Genomic DNA, 22987 nt, shown 5'->3' on the forward strand with positions numbered 1-22987 from the left:
ACCCTCCACTGGACTTTCTGTAGCAGTCCCCTGTCCCTCTTCAACAGGGGAGCCCAGAACTGATGCAGTATTCCAGCTGTGGCCTCACCAGGGCAGAGTAGAGTGGGAGAATGACATCCCTTGACCTACTGGCCACTCTCTTTTTTTATGCAACCCCATATTCCTTTTGCCTTATTGGCAATAAGAGCACATTGCTGGCTCATGGATAATTTACTATCTACCAGAACTTCTAGATCCTTCTCAGCACTGTTTTCTAGCAGGTCCACTCCTAATCTATACTGGTGCTTGGTGTTCTTCCTCCCCAGGTGCAGGACCCTACATTTGCTATTGTTGACCACATAAGGTTCTTATCTGTACAGCTCCCCAGCCTGTCCAGATCACACTGAATGGCAGCACAGCCCTCTGGAGTGTCAGCCACCCCTCCCAGTTTTGTATCACCAGTGAACCTACTGAGGATACACTCTGTCCCATCATCCAGGTCATTGATGAAAATGTTGAACAAGACCAGACCAAGAATTGACCCCTGAGGGACACCACTGGTTACAGGCCTCCAACTTGATCCTGCTCCAGTGATCACCACTCTCTGAGTTCTGTCACACAGCCAGCTCTCAATCCATCTCTCTGTCTGTTCATCTAGCCCACACCTGCTGAGTTTCCTAACGAGGATGTTATGGGAGACAGTATCAAAAGCCTTGCTGAAGTCAAGCTAGGTAACATTTACTGCTCTCCTCTCATCCAGCCAGCCAGTATAATGTCATAGAAGACAATGGGGTTGGTCAAGCACGATTTAACTTGGGTGAATCCATGCTGACTTCTCCCGATGACATTCCTTGCTTTCACACATTTTGTGATGTTTACCAGGATTATTTTTTGCCAACACCTTACCAGGGATAGAGGTAAGACCAATTGGCCTGGTGTTCCCTGGGTCATTCTTGCCCCTTTTGAAGACTGGAGTGATATGAGCCTTCCTCCCATCCTGAGGCACCTCTCCTGTTGTCCATGACCTCTAAAAGATGATGGAGTGGCCTAGCAATAACACTCATCCACTTAATCAGACAGGGAATTCATATAAAAGGCCAAGAGACTTATAAGAGAGCCAAGAGACTAGGAGACAGGCTTGACAGTTTTCCATCTCCAGTTCCTAAGAATATGGATAATATCTTGGCTGGTTGAGTTGTTCAGAGGTGATTGCTCTATTTGTTACCAACCTCCCTCTTTTCCTCTGTTTAGCAAATCATATACAAACTACTTACCCCAGGCTTGATTGTCTTTAATTGTATCCATTATTCATGGATGCTACCTAAAAAGTTTAGGTGACCATTTTACAGAGATGGCTTGTGGGCTTTGCTTATTTGCTATTAATTATGTATAGTATGTATCAGTCACACATAAATGTTTCTATGAATAGATAACTATTCTGTTATTCTGATGCAAAAATGACAAAATGGATTCCTAGAATGTCATCTTGATGAGCTATCTGTACTAAAATGGGTTTGAATTTCAGATTCTCTATCCTCCATAGCCCAGAGTTGATGGAAGACTAATGAAAATGAGTATTCATGTTTATAAAAAGTAAAACAGTACATTTACTGAGCAATTGACTAAGTTGTATTATTTTAAAAAAATCGTGCAGAACTTCAAAATCTTCCTTCAGCTACTTTTTGGGTTTGTGGTTTGTTTCAGTTTTCATTTGCATTATCCTCCTATTAAGCCATTACGAATGTCCTATAAAGGATTAATAACTTTTGACAAACATATGTATCCATATCGTATGTATTTCTTAAAGTAAAATAGTACTGAGCAGGTATTCATATCTCATGAATTATTGTTGCATGTTGTGGCCTGGAGGTTTTTTTCACTCTTACTCAGGCTTCAGAAATAGTTCAAAAATCAAGAAATAATCCAAGCAGCCACAAAGCCAGATGCAATTTCCAAACTGGAATTCGAACTGTAAAAAAAATTGGAATAATCATCTGTTTACAAATTAACAAACTATCTATTTCCAAAATAGTATATAACCAGGTGATCAGAACACTAGCACAACCCTAGTAATCAAGTAATTCATTTATAACAAGTTAGTATTCTTTAAAAGTATTCTTTAAGTTAAAAGAAAGCTATTCATCACTGATTTATTACATAGCTTTTTCACATTTTTGTCTCCTTTTAACAAAACATATTAATTAACTAAGAAGCAGAGTGTATCTTGTGCATATTTTTGAAATATTATTCAAACTAAGCAGCCTATGATCAAAAGAAAGGTAGAGAAACTTCAAATTATCTACTCTGTGCTCTGTTCCTGTAAACATGGGCTCAAAAAAGTAGGTCTGATTCCATAACAAGTCATGAAGACAGATGCAAGAATTCTTAAAAACAAGAGCATTGCTGAAACCCTTTAACACTAAGCTTAATATTGAAAGGCTTTTAAAAACCCCTTGCTTAACTTACTATGTACAGATGTACTAAAAGCAACACAAGACTTGTTAGGGTTGTTGTTGTCCCTTGAAGAATGAAAATGAATGTCATGAAAGAAGGGTGTGAACACACTTTTTACTCTATATTCATCTAATAGACATTTTGTATGAATTTTTATAAATTTTCTCTCTCTCCCTGGAGACAAATCAAGTGACAGATGAATCTGAATACTTCAATGAAGTTACTATGTAAAATATTGCAACTTTCTGAGTTAGTTTGTAAGTAGTAACCTCTGCTAAAACTTGTCCTTCTGCTACTGCAAAAAAAACTTAGTGATTTTCTGGGAATGTCCTTTACATTGTTCCTACACAGGTTCTGTGTCTCCAGAATACCTTCTCTCTGCAGCCTGTTAGAGTGAAAGGCATGAACTCCCATCACAGAGAGCCCCAGCTCCTCAGCTCACACTGCAGTGGGAAATGCTGTGAGCAGGGGTCTGCCTGGGCTTCGCAGTAGCTGCATTGGTGTTAGCAACGTGTTCATGGCCAGGGCATGGATCCAGGTTACAGCAAACTATTGACTGTGATGAATCCATATCACTTTGGGGGAAAAAAGGATTTAGCTGCATTCTATAGCCCCTCATGAGCAGGAAATCATGCTAAGGACCATTTTATTTTCTAGTCTGTGCTCATGTAGTTTACAAATGCAATACAGCTGGTGGCCATGCTCAAAGTCTAGCACTTGTTGGAACCCAGCTGATGCCTGGTGCCACACCAGGAAGACTGTAGCTGGGGCACAGCTGTACTATCTGAGCCCCCAGTTTTCCAGTCAGACTGGAAAACCTGTCCTGGAGCCATAAATCCTGGTGTGGCATCACCATATGCACTGTTTCCACTGCAGGGCCAAGGGGTTTTTGGCTTGCCTTGTTTTCTTTTGTTCAGCCAGGAAGTCAGGGCAATTCTGCCAAATGCCCACCTGTCTCTCAGCTGAAGTGTATCAGACCCAAAAGGTTCAGAGCCATCTGACATTTCTTGAGCAAAACTTATCTTTTCCTTACATTTTTCCAGTTAGCTTTGCTCAGGACAATTCTGGCACAGGGATAGTTTTCTAATTCACTACTAGGCTGTGGATCACTGAAGCCCACAACTTCTGTGGGGCATCAAGAAGAGAGAATGCCTGAAGGTTGGCTGAGATGCCTTCTGCTGTTCCACAGCATGCATAGAGCAGTGACCCTGTCTCTTTGCACGGGATAACAAGTCACTAGGTAAAACTAGAACAAGATCAGGTAACAAAGCTGATTAAGTTTTAGTCTCCATTACAAATTGAGTGTCATTAACAGTGTATAGGAGTATAAGCAAGTATAGTTTGTGGTGTGATGGATTAAAAGTTTTTGTTTACTTTCAAACAAACAAAACATATTCGAAGCTCCACTGTTCCACTGTTCTGGGTTGATGCAGTGATGGTGTTGGTAGCTGGGAAGGGGCTCCCCAGGGGGGTGGCTCATGTAAGTAGCTCTAATTAGTGCTCCCCACTCCCAAATGCCTGACCCACCTTAGGCCATCAGAGAGCTCTTCCATTAACATATTCATGAATGGGTGTTTTCTCTTTGCCCCATTTGGATTTGATTAATGATAAATTTAATTGGTTTTTTCCCCCCAAGTTGAGTCTGTTTTGCCCATGTGTAATTGGTGAGTGAAAGCCTCACAGCCCTTGTCTTGACCCACTGTGTTCTGGGTGGATTTCCTCTTTGCCTGAACAGCTTGTTGAAGAGTGTATGCAGATATCTCTTCACTAATTAACTGAAATATTTACTGTGGAAAAGCTGAATTATACTTAAAAATAAATGTTCACAGTGAATTACAAAGCAAATTAACAGCAGACACTGAAGAGTATAAAGCATAAAATATTTCTGTAAAAAACATTATTTGATTGAAATTATAATTTGCATATTGATCTAATTGAATGCATGTTGGAAACTGGCAAAAAGTAAGAAAAGAGGCTACAAGAAAATATGTCAGAACACATGAAAAGCATTATGAACTCCCAGTCTAGAAAAGTGTAATTGTCAGTCAAACAAGAATTCTTTTCAAGCATGACTAGGAATTAATCTGGTTTAAATAAACAAATAATTTTGAATCAAATGGTCACCATTTGACCACATCCAGTCAGGTAACGTACTCACAAATAAAACAAAACCCACCAAAAAACCCCATGTCATCTCTGTGGCTTTGTTGAACACACTTCAATAAGTTCACGTATTTCCAGTGCCATAGATTCTAGAACCAGACACAGCACCCCAGGTGTGAAAGGGAAGGTGGTGGCTGTCAGTACATGTACAGTTTCAGGGGTATTAATGTATCATTGGCAACTGGGTCACCATCACAGTGGTGTATCACTGTTTTGTTCATATTACCTGTACATCATTTTGTATAATTAAGACTGACTTAACTTTTCATTACAAAGTATTCCTCAATTAATTTATTTCTGTCAATCTCTTAAAAATGACAGCGTGCTTTAGTATGGGACATAGAGAGTGAGCCCTCTTAAAAATACAGGACACTGGTATACAATAGTGCTTTGTACTCATAATGTTTTACATATCCACTGATTTCATTGGCACCTTCATCAGTTCCACTAATTAGCTTGTTTCTATACATACTGACTCTTTTCATTGACCTTAGCAGAAAGCTACAATATCATTTAGTGTCTTAATAGACCATCCATTCAATATCTCAGTAATTTATTCAACCTGTAAGGCATCCCTCCTTGACATTATTGCCCAGTTTATGTACTCCACATTATAAATTGTCTTTACTTTTAAAAAACACTAATCAAATGGCAAAAGCATTCTGGCAGTTTGTTCTGAATATTAAAGATTTATGTCAACAAGATCAACTTTTATAATCCTTGCTTGCATGGTATTTAGACACTGTGTAGATAAACGGATCTCAGTCCCACAGCTATAGATCTCTGAAGTTCCTTCAAAATGAACTTTATTTCCCTTTGGCTTAAACTAATTGAAGATAACTGCTCTACATATCTGCTTATGGCGTTAGTTGTGAAAACGAGGGGACAGTCCCTGTTTGTCAGGGGCTTGTGTGATTTAGCTCAGTGATGTAATTGGTAGATATGAACTAAACCCACAATTTTATGAAAACACTTGCAAAGTTGATGTTTATTGTCAGAACAAAACACAAAATAAAGCAGTACTTTCCCAGATTTATTGCAACACTTAACAGCTGGAGTATCTATCATTGAGGACATCTCATTGGTGAAGATACAGAACATGAAAACTAAAACCAATATAGAGGTGAATAAAAGTAGCTTTAAAAACAAAGTACTCTGTTAAAACAGAGCAAAAAAAAAGCTGAAAACAAACAAACAAAACAGAAAAAAAACAAAACAAAAGCAGAGGTTCCTTTCTTCAGTACTAAGAATTAAACAAAGTAGGAGAAAGCAAATTTTTTCCAGTGCAAGCATGTTCTTTTATCTTATGCAATCTAGTATTAGCTCCTTATCTACTCCATCAAATTTATTTAATCCAACAAAAGTGTCATGGTTTGGGCCAGGATAAACGTGATTTTCTGTCTTGTACTTTTGCTTTCAGCTAAGTCTCTTGTAAGTAGTTGCACTTGCTGAAATTAACAGCAAGTTTCTCACACAGTGTCTGCCTCTAGGACTGATAACACTCAATGTTTATAGTTACAGCCAGAGACTGGTATGCAGAGCCAAGGACACTGCTCAGCTCTGAGGAACATTTTGCCCCTCCAGAAGGAGAGAAGGAGTAAAGAGGTCACACCTGCAAATCCCTCCTTTAAGGAGAAACGGACAAGATAAATGACCAAAATTGACCAAACAGAGTATTCCATCCCATACACGTCATACTCGGTGTAACCTTCCTGCACTTCCTGCTTCCCCTTCTTGGCCTGTCCCTGTTTCCTTTGGCACCCTGGAAGGATTTTGTCCGTTCGTCTGCCTGTGGTCCTGATCCATCCCAGCCTGAGTCTGTGTGTTCCTGCCTCCAGCTCCCGACTGCTGCCGACTCCAGGAGTCCAGCCTGGACTTTCCCAGGGCTGCCCTGCCCTGCACCACCACCTTGGTAGTGACGTGAGAGTTCCTGGGGGAAAGGGAGGAGGAATGTGGTATCAATTTTCCTGTATATTTTTATATATTTAGTATTTTTTCCTATTTATCATTATTGTTTTGTTAAAGTTGTGTAGTTTAGTTTCCAACCCATAAGTTTCTCTTCCTTAGTCTCTCTCCTTCCTTTATCTGGGAGGGAGATTAATAGCATCTGTCATTTGGTTTAATTGCCAGTCCAGTGTTAAATCTTGACAGATTTATTGGCGCACCAACGTGCAACCTGAGCTAATTAGCTCGAGTCCAGTTCAAATTTTGACTAATTTGCCTGAATCATTTGAATTCCAACTCCAGTGGGAGGATACCAATATGGCTTTGCTGAGTGCGAATCAGACCTTTTTCTTTGGAAATGTCATAGGGTTGGAGATTAAAGCAATCATGCCATACCTTTGGTATTCAGGGTATGTGATATGTGCTTTTGCAGCTGGAAGGAGTGTTTCTATGTGGTTTGTTTTGGGTAAGCACTGCTTGAGAAAAGTAGTTGTGATATGGTCTGCAATACTAATATACAGTGGAATACATGGTGCAGTGGTGTTTCATACAAGCATAAAAAACTTTGTTGGCAATTACATTTTCAGCTTTCTTTTGAGGATTTTGAGTTCACTGGATTCTAGTCAAAATGACATTATGCTTATTATAATTTTGATTCTCCAGCTTGTTATTATTTCTCATATGTGCATATGTATTCTCATATATTATCATAAACTGGTGAGGAGCAAGACAACTGCAATTAGGGGAATGAGCACACCTGGTACAGACAGCACTGCTATTTCGTCCTCTGCAGCCACTGCTCACCCCCCCTCACCCAACTCAGATAGGGCTGCTGAGCATCACTGCTGCCTCCCCCCCACAGACGCTGATGTTGTTCAGAAAGTCAGCCCTGATGCTGTTACTGCTGCAGACACCTCAGTCTCTCCCCCTCAGCACACACAGCTACTCCTCGACCCTGCGACTAGGAGAAAAGCAAAACAATGGAGATCAGAAATGAGCCTTAACCCTTCAAAGTCTGAACGAGACGACCAGGTGATAGAGGAAATAGATGATCATTACTCTCCTCGCAGAGCAGCTAAAGCAGAGTCAGCTGAGGAGGACTCAGACTCAGACTCAGAATCTGCTCAGCCCTATTCCATGAGGCACTTGCATACTCTGAGAAAAGACTACAGCCGTTTTTCAGGGGAACCGCTTCTTGCTTGGTTACTCCGATGCTGGAAGGACGGGGCTGATACCATAATATTAACTCAGAGAGAAGCCAGGCAGCTGGGATCTCTGGCCAAAGATGCAGGTATTGATCGGGCATTTGGGGAAAAGGCTAGAACCACCAGCCTATGGAGACGACTCTTGTCAGCTGTAAGGGAGAGATATCCCTATGAAGAGGAAATAGACTGCCCACAGATCAAAGCAGCCACACTTAAAAAAGCTATCATGTATCTTGAAGAAATGGCTGTACGAGATGTCATCTATACTGAAGATGAGACTGTAGATCCTTATGACATGCCATGCCCTAAGCCTATGAGGCAAAGGTTTGTGCATGCTGCACCATCACCATTTAACAATACACTATCAGTAATGCTATGGGTTCCTGAAGAAATGGAACCAACTGTGGGTGATGTGATTAAAGCAGCACGAGAATATGAAGATGGAGTCACTCCTCCTAATCGGGCCTGGGACTCAGCTGTAAAGCGAACAGCTGAGAAACTGCACCTATCCCATCTTTCTCAAATAGGGGAAGGAGGCTGCATCACAGCCATTAGGAGGAAATGCCCTCCTATGAGACGGAATCGAGCGAAACAGAATTCAGTAAGAGGAATCCTATGGGCATTCCTGAGTGAACGTGGAGAGGACATGAGAAAGTGGGATCAGAAACCTACTGCTGTCCTAGAGGACCGAGTGTTTGAGTTGCTGAGTAAGGTGAAGGCAAAAGGAGGTCCTTCTAAAAAGAGGGCTACTCAAGTCTCCAGTGTGGAGTTACCCAATCCAAATATGCTGGTGACTCAAGATCCCTGTACATCAGGTGTGAGTAACGGGGATGCAAACCCCAGTAATGCACGTACTGACAGTGCTGTAAGTGCTCAAGCTTAGAGGTGCCCTGCCTCCAGCCAGGTGGAGGAGAAGGACAATCAGACTTATTGAACTGTGTGGATTCAATGGCCTGGCACATTAGAGCCACAACAGTATAAAGCCTTGGTGGACACTGGTGCACAGTGCACCCTAATGCCATTGAATCAGAAAGGGATAGAATCTGTCACTATTTCTGGAGCGACGGGGGGATCTAAAGAATGGAGTATTGTAAAGGCTGATGTGAGCCTCACTGGAATAAGTGGCATAAACACCCTATAGTGACTGGTCCAGATGCTCCGTGCATCCTTGGCATAGACTACCTCAAGGGAGGTGACTTCAAGGACCCAAAAGTGTACCGGTGGTCCTTTGGTATTGCAGCTATAAAGACGGAGAATGCAGGATGGCTGCCTGCTTTGTTTTGCCTTTCAGATCCTTTGCAGTGGGGTTGCTGAAAACTAATAACCAGCTGGTGCCAATTGCTACTTCAAGAGTGCATCGACAGCAATATTGCACCAACAGAGATGCTGCGATCCCCATTCACAAGCTGATCCAGCAACTAGAGAGCCAGGAAGTGATCAGCAGGACTCACTCACCCTTCAATAGTCCTATATGGCCAGTGCGAAAGCCTAATGGAGAATGGAGACTGACAGTGGACTATCGTGCCCTGAATGAGGTTACTGCACCACTAAGTGCTGCTGTGCTGGACATGCTAGAACTTCAGTATGAGCTGGAGTCAAAGGCAGCCAGGTGGTATGCTACTATTGACATAGCTAATGCATTTTTTTGCTATTCCTATAGCATCAGAATACAGGCCACAGTTTGTTTTCACCTGGAGAGGTGTCCAGTACACTTAGAATCCTACATGACCAGCTGCAAAAACAGATGAAGGAGATGGTGAATCAGGTGAATTTGCAGAGGTAAAAGCCATCCAATTGGCTTTGGACATTGCTGAACAAGAAAAGTGGCCGAGACTTTATCTGTATACTGACTCATGGATGGTAGCAAATGCCTTATGGGGCTGGCTAATGCAGTGGAAGCAAAACAATTGGCAACGTAGAGATAAACTTATTTGGGCTGCTGAACTCTGGAAAGACATTGCTCCTAGATTAGAGAAACTTAATGTAAAAGTGCGTTATGTAGATGCCCCCGTACCCTCATATCAAGCTACTGAGGAACATCAAAACAACCAACGAGCAGATGAGGCTACTCAAGTATTCCAAATAGATCTAGACTGGACCATAAAGGTGAACTGTTTTTAGCTAGATGGGCCCATGACACTTCAGATCATCAAGGCAGGGATGGAACACACCAATGGGCTCGTGACTGTGGGTGGATTTATCTTTGGACGCTATTGCGCGGGTTATCCACGATTGTGACATATGTGCCGCAATTAAGCAAGCTAAATGTTTGAAACCTCTGTGCTATGAAGGGAGATGATCAAAATATGGGTATGGGGAGGCCTGGCAAATCGACTACATCACACTGCTTCAAACATATCAGGGTAAGCCTTATGTGCTTACAAGGGTGGAAGAAAGTACAGGATGGCTGGAAACATATCCTGTGCCTCATGACACAGCCCAGAACACCATCCTGGGCCTAGAGAAATGAGTCTTGTGGAGACATTGTACACCAGAAAGAATTGAGTCAGATAATGGAACTCATTTAAAAAATAATCTTACAATTAACTGGGCCAAAGAACATGGTATTGAGTGGATATACCATATCCCCTATCATGCACCAGCCTCAGGTAAAATTGAAAGGTACAATGGACTGTTATAAACTACCTTAAAGGCAATGGGTGGTGGAACCTTTAAAAACTGGGACAAGCACTTGGCAAAAGCCACCTGGTTAGTTAATACCAGGGGTTCCGTCAATTGAGCTGGTCCTGCTAAGTCAGATCTTCTACACACAGATGGGGACAAAGTACCTGTGGTGCATGAAAAGAATCTGCTAGGGAAAACAGATTGGGTTTTTCCTGCCTCGGGCAAAGGCAAACCCATTTGTGGGGTTGCTTTCTCTCAAGGCCCTGGACACACTTGGTGGGTGATTATGGAAAATGGAGAAGTACAATGTATACCACAAGGGAATCTAACACTAGGTGAGAATACCAAATATTTGCTTGTCTAGCTTAATCAGTAGAGCATGGAATCTTTGAGAGTCATGAATGTGTATCCCACATTAACTACTGTTATGTGATTTACTGCATAAACTAACAGTGTTCTGTGAGTGTTTTTCAGGATGATTTTGTGGTGATGAAACCAGAACTAGGGTCATTGACTGGCATCCAGTAACTTGCTTGAAGTTAACATCTGAAGCCTGCAACTTGTGGACCATGGACATGAACTGTGACAATTGCTCCTTGTTTTAAGAATCTGCTACAATAGATGAACATCTGCAATCATAGACTAAATTACTCAGTGGATTTTAGTATAGAAAGATAGTAATAATTTGTGTATAGATGTATTTAGGGATAAGAGGTAGTAATGATTGGAGAATGACGAAAATGGTGTGGAATAAGGGGTGGAATGTCTTGGTTTGGGCCAGGATAAAGGTGATTTTCTGTCTTGTACTTTTGCTTTCAGCTAAGTCTCTTGTAAGTAGCTGCATTTGCTGAAATTAACAGCAAGTTTCTCACACAGTGTCTGCTTCTAGGACTGATAACACTCAATGTTTATAGTTACAGCCAGAGACTGGTAAGCAGAGCCAAGGACACTGCTCAGCTCTGAGGAACATTTTGCCCTGTGGAAAGAGAAAAGGAGTAAAGAGGTCACACCTGAAACCCTCCTTTGGGGAAGAACGGGCAAGATAGATGGCCAAAATTGACCAAATTCCATCCCATACACATCATACTCAGTATAAATTTGAGAGATCACAATGGTCAAACCCCTTCCTTCTCTTCCTGCTTCCCCTTCTTGGCCTGTCCCTGTTTGCTTTGGCATCCTGGGAAGATTCCATCCATTTGTCTGCCTGTGGTCCTGATCTGTGCCAGCCTGAATCTGTGTGTTCCTGCCTCCAGCTCCCAACTGCTGCCGACTCCAGGAGTCCAGCCTGGACTTTCCCAGGGCTGCCCTGCCCTGCACTACCACCTTGGTAGTGACATGAAAGCTACTGGAGGGAAGGGGGGAGGAATGTGGTATCAATTTTTTACTGTATATTTTTATATATTTAATATTTTTTCCTTTTTATCATTACTGTTTTATTAAAGTTGTGTAGTTTGGTTTCCAACCCATAAGTCTCTCTCCCTTATTCTCCTTTCTTATCAGGGAGGAGAGGGGGATTAATAGAAAGTGTCTGTCATTCGGTTTAATTGGTGGGCCAGTATTAAATCTTGACACAAAGAAAAAAATACTGGAGCATTCTTCTACAGACTGGTATACCACAGTGCAATGAAGACATTAATTTGGTGTGTGAGGTGCACATGATTATAGAATATTTATGCTTTTTCTCACTAAGATTTTATTTATTTACACTGGGTAACTGTCTTTGAAATAAGATCAGCTAAAAGGTAATTGTCCTTTCCAGGCAAAACTGCCTTTTCATTGTTCCAGGATCTAACTGTTAATCATATCTGATTTCTGTTCTTCAGCACACGAACTAACATAAAATAGCATAAAAGTACCTTGGCTTCAAGGCACAAATATCTTTGTGTTTGTCCCATTGATTTTCAGTTTTCCACAAAATGGGTGTTTCCTAGAACCCTGCCCAATTCAAAAAACAGTTCTATCATCTTGATAATAATTTTATATAACTGTGAATCAGTAGCATTGCAAATGAAGGAACAAAAACATGTTGAAAGATGTGTTCAGTTGTCTTAAATACATTTTTTAGAAGTAGACAGACAAATGTGCTGAGACAGGGATGAGGTAATTCAGATTTTTTAGATAAGTAGCAGTTATTGGATATTGTATTAATATATTCCTAAGTTTAATAAAATTCCTCTTTGTGCTAACATCAACCAATACTGAAATACCTTGTAATTGCCAGCTCATAATTTGATAAACTCATCTAAGTGTTATTTAGGCGTGACCTTCATCCTGATATCCTCTTAGTTACTATATTACTTTCAAATATCTTATCTTCAAAACTAGCTTCTGCACAATATTCTGTTGCCTTCACCCATTTTCTAACACTTCCCAAATGCCCTAAATCACTTTACCCAATAAGTTTTCTGCACCCCACAGGGAGCGCAGGTGACTTGTCCTTCTCAGTCCTTCTCAATAGAACTCTATTTTCCGGCCATTCAGAAAACAAGAAAGGCAATTGAGAAGAAATATGCCCCAAAGTGTTCAGTTGTGACAAAAAACGAGATCCAGAATATTTTGCAAAGGTTTAGCATAGAGGTAGATAATGAAAGAGCTTCAGTTGCTATCACCAGCTTCAGAAATTCTTTCTCCAGCAACTCACCCTTTTTTCTCTGGATTTGTTCTGAGGTGCACTTGATGAACTTGAAAAAAAAACAGGACTTGTGCCCTCCACTTTCTCATTATTTCCTCAATCACTGTAGGGGGAGACATGTTGGCAATGAAACAGATTATGAAAAAAGGGTGGTCAACCTCCAGCTGCCAGAAAGTATTTGCCTTTCTTTCACTTCTTCTCTATCTCTTCTCTAGGACAGAAGAGATGGTGCATAGACAATGCCAGGAGAGTTTGAACCCAGGGGGGGGGAAGAGAGGTTATCAGTGTACCTTCCCCTCTGAAACCAGATGGGCATCCTCTTCTGTGGCTTTAATTTTAGTTTTGACACCAGACATTCTTCGTTTCTGCTTTTAAATCATAGTATCATGCATTTTATCATCGGTACTGTAGAGCTCAGTGCATGCTTAATGTTCTGTTTTGTCCTAATGGAGGAGGAAATGGTAGGACTGAGTCTCTGGAAAGATTAACCATGGTAAATTTGCTGTCAGTGTCCCATCAATAGCAACTGCAGGCTGTTAACTCTGAAAAACTCTTAATCCAACTCCTTTCATGGTTTTCAGAGAAATTTACATTCCTAATGCCTGGATTTTTTTATTAACAAAAGCATGAAAAATGTTTTTTTGTTTATGCCACATATTCCTCACTTTCCTGGGGATGGCATCTCTGCAAACAGGAGCAGTAGAACTCTTAAAGCACTTTTATTTCTTGTGGTTGTATACACTGCCTATCCCAGCAAATATGTCTTTTCATCAATCAGCTGTTCTTCCTTTCTGACCCTTATGTGTTCCTTACAGCATGCTGGTATGTTGTAGAGAAAGTTTTCCCTCTCAAGTGGAGATACTTCCGTTGAGATATGAAACATTTAATACTGTTCAGCAAGAGAGGCTCATGTATCAAGGATGCTATTTCTGTCTAACCTGATCTTTAACTTTACTTAGAATCTATAGATGGTTGAACCAGGCAAAAACATAGACATGTTGTATTCAAGTAGCATATACTTACATTCAGTTTCTTTCTGTCACCAGCTTCGCAATTTCACAGGCCATAGCAAGCTCTTCTCTTATACAGAAATAGCTGAACTGGTAATTAGGGTACCAAAAATAATGAAGAAAGAGCAATACAATTTTAATTGTGGAAACTGCTCTGGTTGTGGCATTGGAATGCCTGTATAAGAGAGTGTTTATTCCACCGTATCACACTAGGGAAAAAAAAAAGTTACTTGACGCTATTAAGATATTAATAGTCTTTTCAACAAGCTTTCTGGAAAGAAAAATGTTAAAAAATTTGCATCTTGGTTTGATAAAATCAGGAAGTGCCAAACATGGAAAATTATCATTGGCTTTATTATCGTGTGTAGTATTTGTCTATTGCATCCATATTAATCCTTGGTCTTGTACTTTACTGCAAGGTTTTTTGGCAAGCCCTTTTTGGTACATATTCATGGTCTATTAGAGGATATAGACATTACTTTTGACATTTTGCTGATATCTTTTGAAAAGGATCCATACATGTATGAACAAACCACAGAAAGTAGTTACTGCAGCTTTGAATTTCTAACTCCTCTCTCTTCAGAATGGACATCTTTGGATACACTTTCATTCAATGTGCCTTTGACAGAAACGTCGATAACATAGCAAGAAGTCAACTACAGTAGAATAGATAGGAGTTTCTCAGAGACAGTTGGGTTTTTATTCCTTGGTTAGTTTGCCCAAGCCAAACACAGGGAAAATACGTCTCTGGAGGGCAGGAATACATATGTCACCATAGTCCTTGCTGACCACATTCGCCATTTGCTTTTCCACTTTTGTTTAAATATTTTTCCTCTTTTTCAATTGATTCCTCATCTTACTTACTATTAAAGGTAGCTGAACAAAAGAGAGAACCCTTCCCAGACACATTAGGCTGTGGGACAGCTGTAAGACCCCAGAAAGCAAGTGCCTGGACGCAAAGAAGTGTGTGTGGATCAGAAAAGGGAACAGGGATGACATTAGCTCCACAGGCCCCAAAACTCTACCCCTTACACAGAGCAGGTATTTCACATGTTGAGATACTGCACAGTCTATCTGGTAGAAGATCCCCATTCTCCATCCCTGGAGATATTTAAAAAGAGACTGGATGTGGCACTCTGTGCCATAGCCTAGTAACTGCAGCGGTAGTGGATCAAGGGTTGGACTTGATGATCTCTGAGGTCCCTTCCAACCCAGCCAATTCTATGATTCTATGATTCTATATTCACTGCAGGCACTAATTACAATCATCATGGAAGTGACGTTATAACTATTTAGTTTGTATTTATGTGTTGTCTGTTCAGGGAGAGAATTTGAAAATTTCTGCTCATTAGCAGTATTGAAATTGAAGAAAGTGTTCATCTTTCAACCTAGCCCCAAAACCAATTAAAATGAAATAATAGCTAAGATTTGGTAATCACAGAGTGGTTTTAATCCTAACTTCAGAAAAAAAATCCTTTTAAGTTCTCACCATAAAAACAAATTTAATTTTAATGTCTGCATTGCCTTTTTCAATAGCATCTGATTCTTTTTTCTTTAAAGAATATATGTATGGTGATATCTTCCTACATGTAATTCCTCATCAACTTTTACCTTCATTATTCCATTGATGATAAAATGCTACTGGATTTGAAATGAAGGTGGACAGTGGACATTCTTAGAATTCATAGGATGAATACTACATTGTCACTGAATAGAGAACATTTACACATTTTTAGCCATTTTCTTCACATTTGCATTATCACTGAGTGCTATGTGCAAGCTGGGCTGCATATTAGTAGGTATTATCTATTTTTATTAAAGTAGTATAAACGTCTTTGAACTGAACTAGAATCATAGAATCGTAGAATCCGTAGGTTGGAAAGTACCTCTAAGATCGTCAAGTCCCACTGACCCACTGCCACCACGGTTACCAGACCATGGCACTGAGTGCCACATCAGTTTCTTTTTAAAAACCTCCAGGGATGGAGAATCCACCACCTCCCTGGGCAGCCCATTCCAATGCCTGATCACCCTCTCTGAAAATAATTTTTTTCTAATATCCAACCTGAACCTCCCCTGGCAGAGCTAAAGTTCATGTCCTCTTGTCTTACTGGTAGCTACTTGGGAGAAGAGACCGATCCCCCCCTGGCTCCAACCTCCTTTCAGGGATTTGGAGAGAGTGATGAGGTCTTCTCTGAGCCTCCTCTTCTCCAGACTGAACACCCCCAGATCCCTCAGCTCTTCCTCACAGGACTTGTGCTGCATCCCTTCACAGCCTCCTTGCTCTTCTCTGGACCTGTTCCAGCACATCAAACTCCTTCCTGAACTGAGTGGCCCAGAACTGGACACAGTACTCGAGGTGTGGCCTCACCAGCGCTGAGTACAGGGGCAGAATCCCTTCCCTGGACCTGCTGGCTGTTCCTGATACAGGCCAGGATGCCATTGGCCTTCTTGGCCACCTGGGCACACTGCTGGCTCATGTTCAGCTTCCTGCCAATGCAGACTCCCAGGTCCTTTTCTGCCTGGCTGCTCTCCAGCCACTCTGTGTAATTTCTCTGGTTTTGCATGATGAGAATTTATTTTTGAGAGTGTAACACACTGTTCATTTTTGAGAATTGAATAAAAGGTCTTCCTATCTTTCTCTGAATGTATTAATGTTGTACTGTCAGGAAGGATTACGGTCCAGAACTGAGTAGCTGTGTGATATATTCTCTGCAAACATACCATAACATTTGGTTATTAAAGAAGGACAGAACTTCTGAAGATGAAGCATTAGATTTGCTTTAAACATGTTTTGCCTTTCCTCTTTCTTCTTCAATTTCATTTTTCCTCAAAAAAATAAACAGAACTGAACCTTTTTAGACTTTCCTCACACAGAATAAATTCTAATGCAAAATAAAACACTATTAGCAATTCAATCAAGGCCTGATATAAAATAAATAAATTGGTTTAATCATTTTAGACAAAAATATATTCCATTCTAAATAGTGTCATGTATGAAAATGCATGTAATGAAAGTTATTTTAGTTTATCATTGTGCAAGGGTAGTTCCTCTCACACATAAATTAAATTAGAATATTTTTTGGCAATGAAGTTCTGAATTAAAATCCTATTGTATTTACTATGTTCTGAAATTATTTGTAGAATGTAAGTCACTTTAAAAGTTAATAAATATGAACAAACTTTTTTTTTTCCATTTGGTTTGTCAAACTTCTGCCTTGAAAGATGATGAAAAAATAATTGTTCAAAGTGTATCATTTGTGTGATATTATGGCCATATTAATTGAAAATATCATTAACAGTAAGATGTAGTATTTCTGATTAGAAATAATTTCTAATGACAAAGGGTAGATAGCATGCTTAATACCTTTTCAAAACTTATTTAGATGGAATTCTTTTCCAGAAAACTGTGGGAAGAGTCTTGAGATTAAAATCCTAGAGGATTAATTTCAATGCAATTTTCTAAACTTCCTCTAATTTTCTAATTTTCCTAGCACCCCTCTGCCATCATAACCTATTTAGGCAAAAAGGAGGTAAAAATCTTTGGAGTATCACCGGACCATACTGGAAACTTTATCTTCAGGTAACCCACCCAAGATTTAAAGATAAATACTTTGAATAGCCCCACTTCTCCAAAATACCTCAGTAAACAGACCTGATGTAGGTTAAAAGTAGCTCAAATGTCTAAAGGGATTCAAAAGAGAGAGGTGTTCCCAAAACAAACAAAAAATTCTCTTCTTTTTTTTTTTTTTCCTTTCTTTTCTTTTTCTAACCACCTGGGACAAATGACCAAGAAAAGGAAAATGGAGAAGCATACTCAGAGTACTTGTACACCATCACAGTCCCAAAAGGGAAAAGAGCTGAAGAAAGATCTACCTCAGGAGCATGGAGTAAGGATTTCTCTTGCAACATTTTTAACTACTAATAATCTCATTAGTAAAATGTTTCGTTTAATATTACCTCCTTACTATTTTTTCCAGTAGTTAGGCAATAATACCAGGCTTCACTATACATCTAAGATATGCATCAAATAGATGCAGGTGTGCTGGCATAGACTTGCATAGTTTACATAGTATCACGGAATGATGGAGATTGGAAGGGATGTCCCATCTAGTTCAAACCCTTGCTCAAAACAGGGTCAGCTGGAACAGGTTCCTCAGGGCCTCATTCAGGTGGGTACATCTTCAAGAATCAAAGCTCCACATGCTAGGATTACCATTTCAATTTAAAACCTCAGACATGGGAAAACACTGTATATTCAGCTGGCTCCATGTCACAGTTTAAGAACCAGGCATCTGCTCACTCACCCCTTCCACCCCCTGGGGGACAGGGAGGAGAGAATCCAACTAAAAGCCTGGGAATCTAGACAAGGACTGTGAGGATTTTACTCATAATTTCACAGCTATTGTCAGTAGCAGAATAGACTCGATTTCGGGAAGAAAAAAATCAATTTATCACCAATCAAATCAGAGCAGAACAAAGAGAAAAAAAAAGCAGATCTTAAACAACCGCTTCCCTCACTTCCCTTCTTCCCAGGCCCAAATTACTTCACTCCCTATTTCTCTGCCTGCCCATGCCTCAGCAGCACCAGGGAGACAGAGAGCAGGGATTTAGGGTCAGTTCACCACATACTGATTTTGCTGCTCCTTCCTCGTCAGGGGGGAGGACTCCTCACAGCCTTTCCCCACTCCCACATAGGGCCCCTCTCATGGGAGAGAGTCCTTCAGGAACCCCTCTGCCATGAGTCCCTCCTGTGAGGTGCAGTCCCTCAGGAACTGCTCCAGCCTGGGATGCCCACAGAGTCACAGCTGCTTCAGGAACAGTCACCTCCTCTGACACGGGGTAATCCATGCCTGCATATCTATCACTGCCACTGTAGTTTTTCGGGAACTGCTCCACTGTGCTCCTTCATGGAGTGAAGGGGGACAGCTGCCATCTCACCACAGGATGTGGGGAAATCTCTGCTTCAGCACCTTCTCCCTCTCCTTCCTCACCAACCTTGGCATTTCTGCTCAGGTGTTGCTCTCACCTCCCCCTTTCATCTGCCCTGCAGTCTTACAGCAGCTTGTTTCCCCTTTTTGAATATATTAATCTCAGAGGTGAATTCCCTGAATGGCAGAGACCTGTCCTGAGGTAGAATAACACAAATTCTGGCCATTAGCAGGCGAGTGTTGAGGTGAGGAAGACACTTTCCCCAGCTCCATACAGTGATGTAGGGTTTCTGGCTCCTCACAGCTTGTGCACAGGCTGTAAGAGCTAAAAGAGAATGTGAAATACTGGATGCTGAACTGAGGAACCATAGAAGGAAATAGTGGATTTGTGGGATAAGTGATAGTGAAAATCCTCACTATCCTAGTTAAATCTAACTCCATTGAAAAACTGAGAGCAGAAGGGAAAAATAAATAAATTAGTCATTTTCTCAAAGTGGTACAGTAACTCAAGTTAAGAGACAATAGAACTCCATAAGTCTACACTGACATCCAGGTCTCAATTTATAACAAACTTTGTCCTTCCTCATGAAGATTCCTACTTCATTTGCATTAAAACCACCTTGAATAAAAGACCAAGACTCGTGTTCCATTTACTGAAAATCTCTTTCTCAGATAAGGCCTATAATATGGAAAGGCAGTATTTACCAAAAGTTTTCAGTGTGCAGTCATATCTAGAATGACACAGCTCATTAATTCTGATTTCCTACATGTAACAAAATGTAGCTCTCATTAGAAGATTCAAGTAGTTTAGACCTCACTTATCCATAGATCTATTATAAATATTACAAGCTGGTAAGCTTTGGTGGTATCCAGGGTATTCTAAATTCAGTTTATTACTCTGTATACATTAGTATTCAAATTTAAGTCTACATATTTTAAAACTTGTCCTTGCCAACCCATAATGTTAAATTCTCAAGAAAACAAACCGCAGTTTTACAAGGTAAAACCAGTACAGGATCTTTCTCCTTAGCAACATTTCTATCCCAATAAAACAGAATTTTCCAGTAAAATAGAATCAAATTCTACCATGGGCCCCATTTTCACTTGCACTGGTTGAATATAAAGGGCCAAAAGGAGCACATGCAATCAAGAACAAGATCTGAGGAAAGGGCAAGAGGATGGTAAAGTCAGATGGTATATAGGGAGGAATATCATTTGCACTCTTCTGAAAGTACATCTCAAAGGCAGAGTACCAGCTATAGAGACCTGTGGCCTGGTCATACCTCTTTATTTCTAATAAGAAGTCTTAAATCTCTTTTTCAGCTTCCCTGTGAAAATCCATGTGGGGAAATAAATGTCCACATAGAGAAAACAGGATCTGTGCCTGTATGCCAGCAATGCACCTTTGTGACAAAATGGCAACAGCCTCTTGGCTATATTAGCAAGATGACTGCCAGCAGGGCAGAGGAAGTGATCCTTACCCTCAGCTCAGCACTGGTATAGTTGCAACTGGAGTGTTATGTCCAGTTCTGAGCTGCCCAGTGAAAAAAAGATACAGACTTCCTGGAACAATTCTAGTGAAAGGCCATGAAAATGATGAAGAGATTGGAGCATCTTTCACATGAGGAAAGGCTGAGAGAGACAGCACTGTCCATCTGGGAATATATGACGGGAGCGAATGAAGAAGACAAAGCCTTCCTTCACCACAGACATTCAGACAATGAGCATAAATAAAAACACATGAAAGTCCATCTGAAGATTCTGAAGGTGGTCAAATAATGCAATAGATTTCTCAGGGAGGTTGTGGAGTCTCCAGCCTTGGGTATATTCAAAACCCAACCAGACATCCTGGTTTGCAACCTGGCCATGCTTGATGGGGACAATCCTACCTGATGATGCTTGATGGCATCAAGAGATCCCTCTCAACCTCAGTCATTCGGTGAATCTCTGAAAGACAGATCTCAACAGCAGGTGATGGTCTATGGGAGGCCAAAATCAAGAAGTAGAGGGGATATCTAAATATTTCCATCACAATCTAATCTACTGAGGAGATGGTGTAATATTTAGGCTCCTGAAACTATTTTTTACCTCCCTGTAAAATTTGGCTTTACAGCAATGATTCTTTATCTTAAAGATTCTTTATCTTAAAGATTCTAAATCTTAAAATTTATCTTAAAGATTTATCTAAATCATTAAGCCATGAGATATCCTGAACTACTGTAATGTCTTTTTTTTCAGAGTAACCTTTGAGATGATGCTTGACATAAATTAATTTGCTCTGGTTTTATAGGTGAAGGATTAATTTTCTGTATTTAATCTAGCTAGAGTCTCTAAAGTGTCAATAGCTTACTCTGTAGGTTTTGATTTCCAAGAACATAGAAACTAAAAAGCAAAACAACTATTCAATCCTAGTCAATGGTGAAAAACAGGCAAATGGGATTTCTCACCTTTATGAAATATGCAATATTTACTGACAGTCTGGCAAAATTGTTTTCTTAGCCATGTTCAAAAGGATGCCTCCAGAGCAGCCCTTTATAAAAAACTACTTCAAATATCAGTACTCTGGTCTGCCCTCAAGGTTTTTAAACTTCATTACAGTGTAAGTGCATCTGTTCTACATTTTCACATGCCTTTCAAAATGCTGTTGCTGTCCAACAAGCCCTAATAGCTCTCCATCTAATCTATATGCATCTCCACACTTGCACTGTGATCCCTCACTTCAATTTACTTAGAACTGCCATCCAGCATGACCACTGAGCACAGATATCACTTCACCAACATGACCACCAGGAGATTATAAATCCTCACATGTGGGCAGAGTCATGATTCTAAGTGCCCTGATCCTCTCAAGGCTATGAAATCATGACAGCAGATATTAACATCCACAGAATTTAGCCTTGAAGCATTTATATATTATTGAAAATATAACTCTTTCCGTAACACGATGGAATTAAAAAAAAAAAAAAAAAAAAAAAAAACAAACCTAGATAGCTTAGCACCTTTGTTTTAGGAATTCCTGAATCCCATATCAATGGTTGTTATAAAAATATTTTGGGGTGTTAATCTCCTAAGCAGCTCTACCCCACATGTCCACTTGCTTGCTCCCTGCCTTCTTGCTTTTACACTTTCTGGAAGGTAAAAGTGAGAAAACTGTTGGGTTGAGATGAGGTAATAGGTAAAGCAGAAGCTGTGCACACAAGCAAAGCAAAATGAGTTCATGCACTGCTTCCCATCACAGGCAGGTATTCAGCCATCTCCAGGAAAGTAGTATTCCATCACATGTTATGGTTGCTTGGGGGGGACAAATGCCATCACTCCAAATATTCCTCTTTCCCTTTTTTCCCCTCCAGCTTTCATTGCTGAGAACACCATCGCAGCATCTGCTATGTTCTTTTGGTCAGTTAGGGTCACTTGTCCTGGTTGTGTCCCCTCCCAACTTCTTGCATACTCACAGCCCACTCAGTGGCAGGAAAGCAGAAACAGAAAAGACCTTGATATTTTTTAAGAACTGCTCAGTCAAAAAATCTGGCATGTTGCACAACCTTTTCAAGCCCCTTGGACTTAAGGTTCACATTACTAAAACCACATTTAAGAACCTTACAGGTTTAGATATATATTAAAAAATATTAAAATTCGACTTGAGCAAATATTTTTTCATGTTATCCATATCTATATGACACTTCTTAATATCCTGTTATTTAACATATTCTATAATACCATATCAGTGGCATCATTCTGCAAAACAAACAAATCAAAGGCTGTCTTTTCGGTAAGAATAGTACAAGTAGACATTTGTCTAATTATACTGTGCCAGGTGTTCTCTTTTAGGTCTAAATAACAAATGTTCTAAACTTTTCTCTGAGAAGGGAGATGAAGCCACCTTTTGAATATGTACTTGTAGTAATTTTTCTTTAGCAATCCTAGGTTGAATTATAAAACACTATTCCCCAGTGTGTTTTTCATGTTTCATTTTGTGATTATTTTCTCTACCTGAACTTATGTACTCCTTTCGAGAGGGCAAGTCGTCATTTTCCTAATGCAAAA

This window comes from Calypte anna, chromosome 3, assembly GCF_003957555.1.
Source record: "Calypte anna isolate BGI_N300 chromosome 3, bCalAnn1_v1.p, whole genome shotgun sequence".
Taxonomy (NCBI): Eukaryota; Metazoa; Chordata; class Aves; order Apodiformes; family Trochilidae; genus Calypte; species Calypte anna.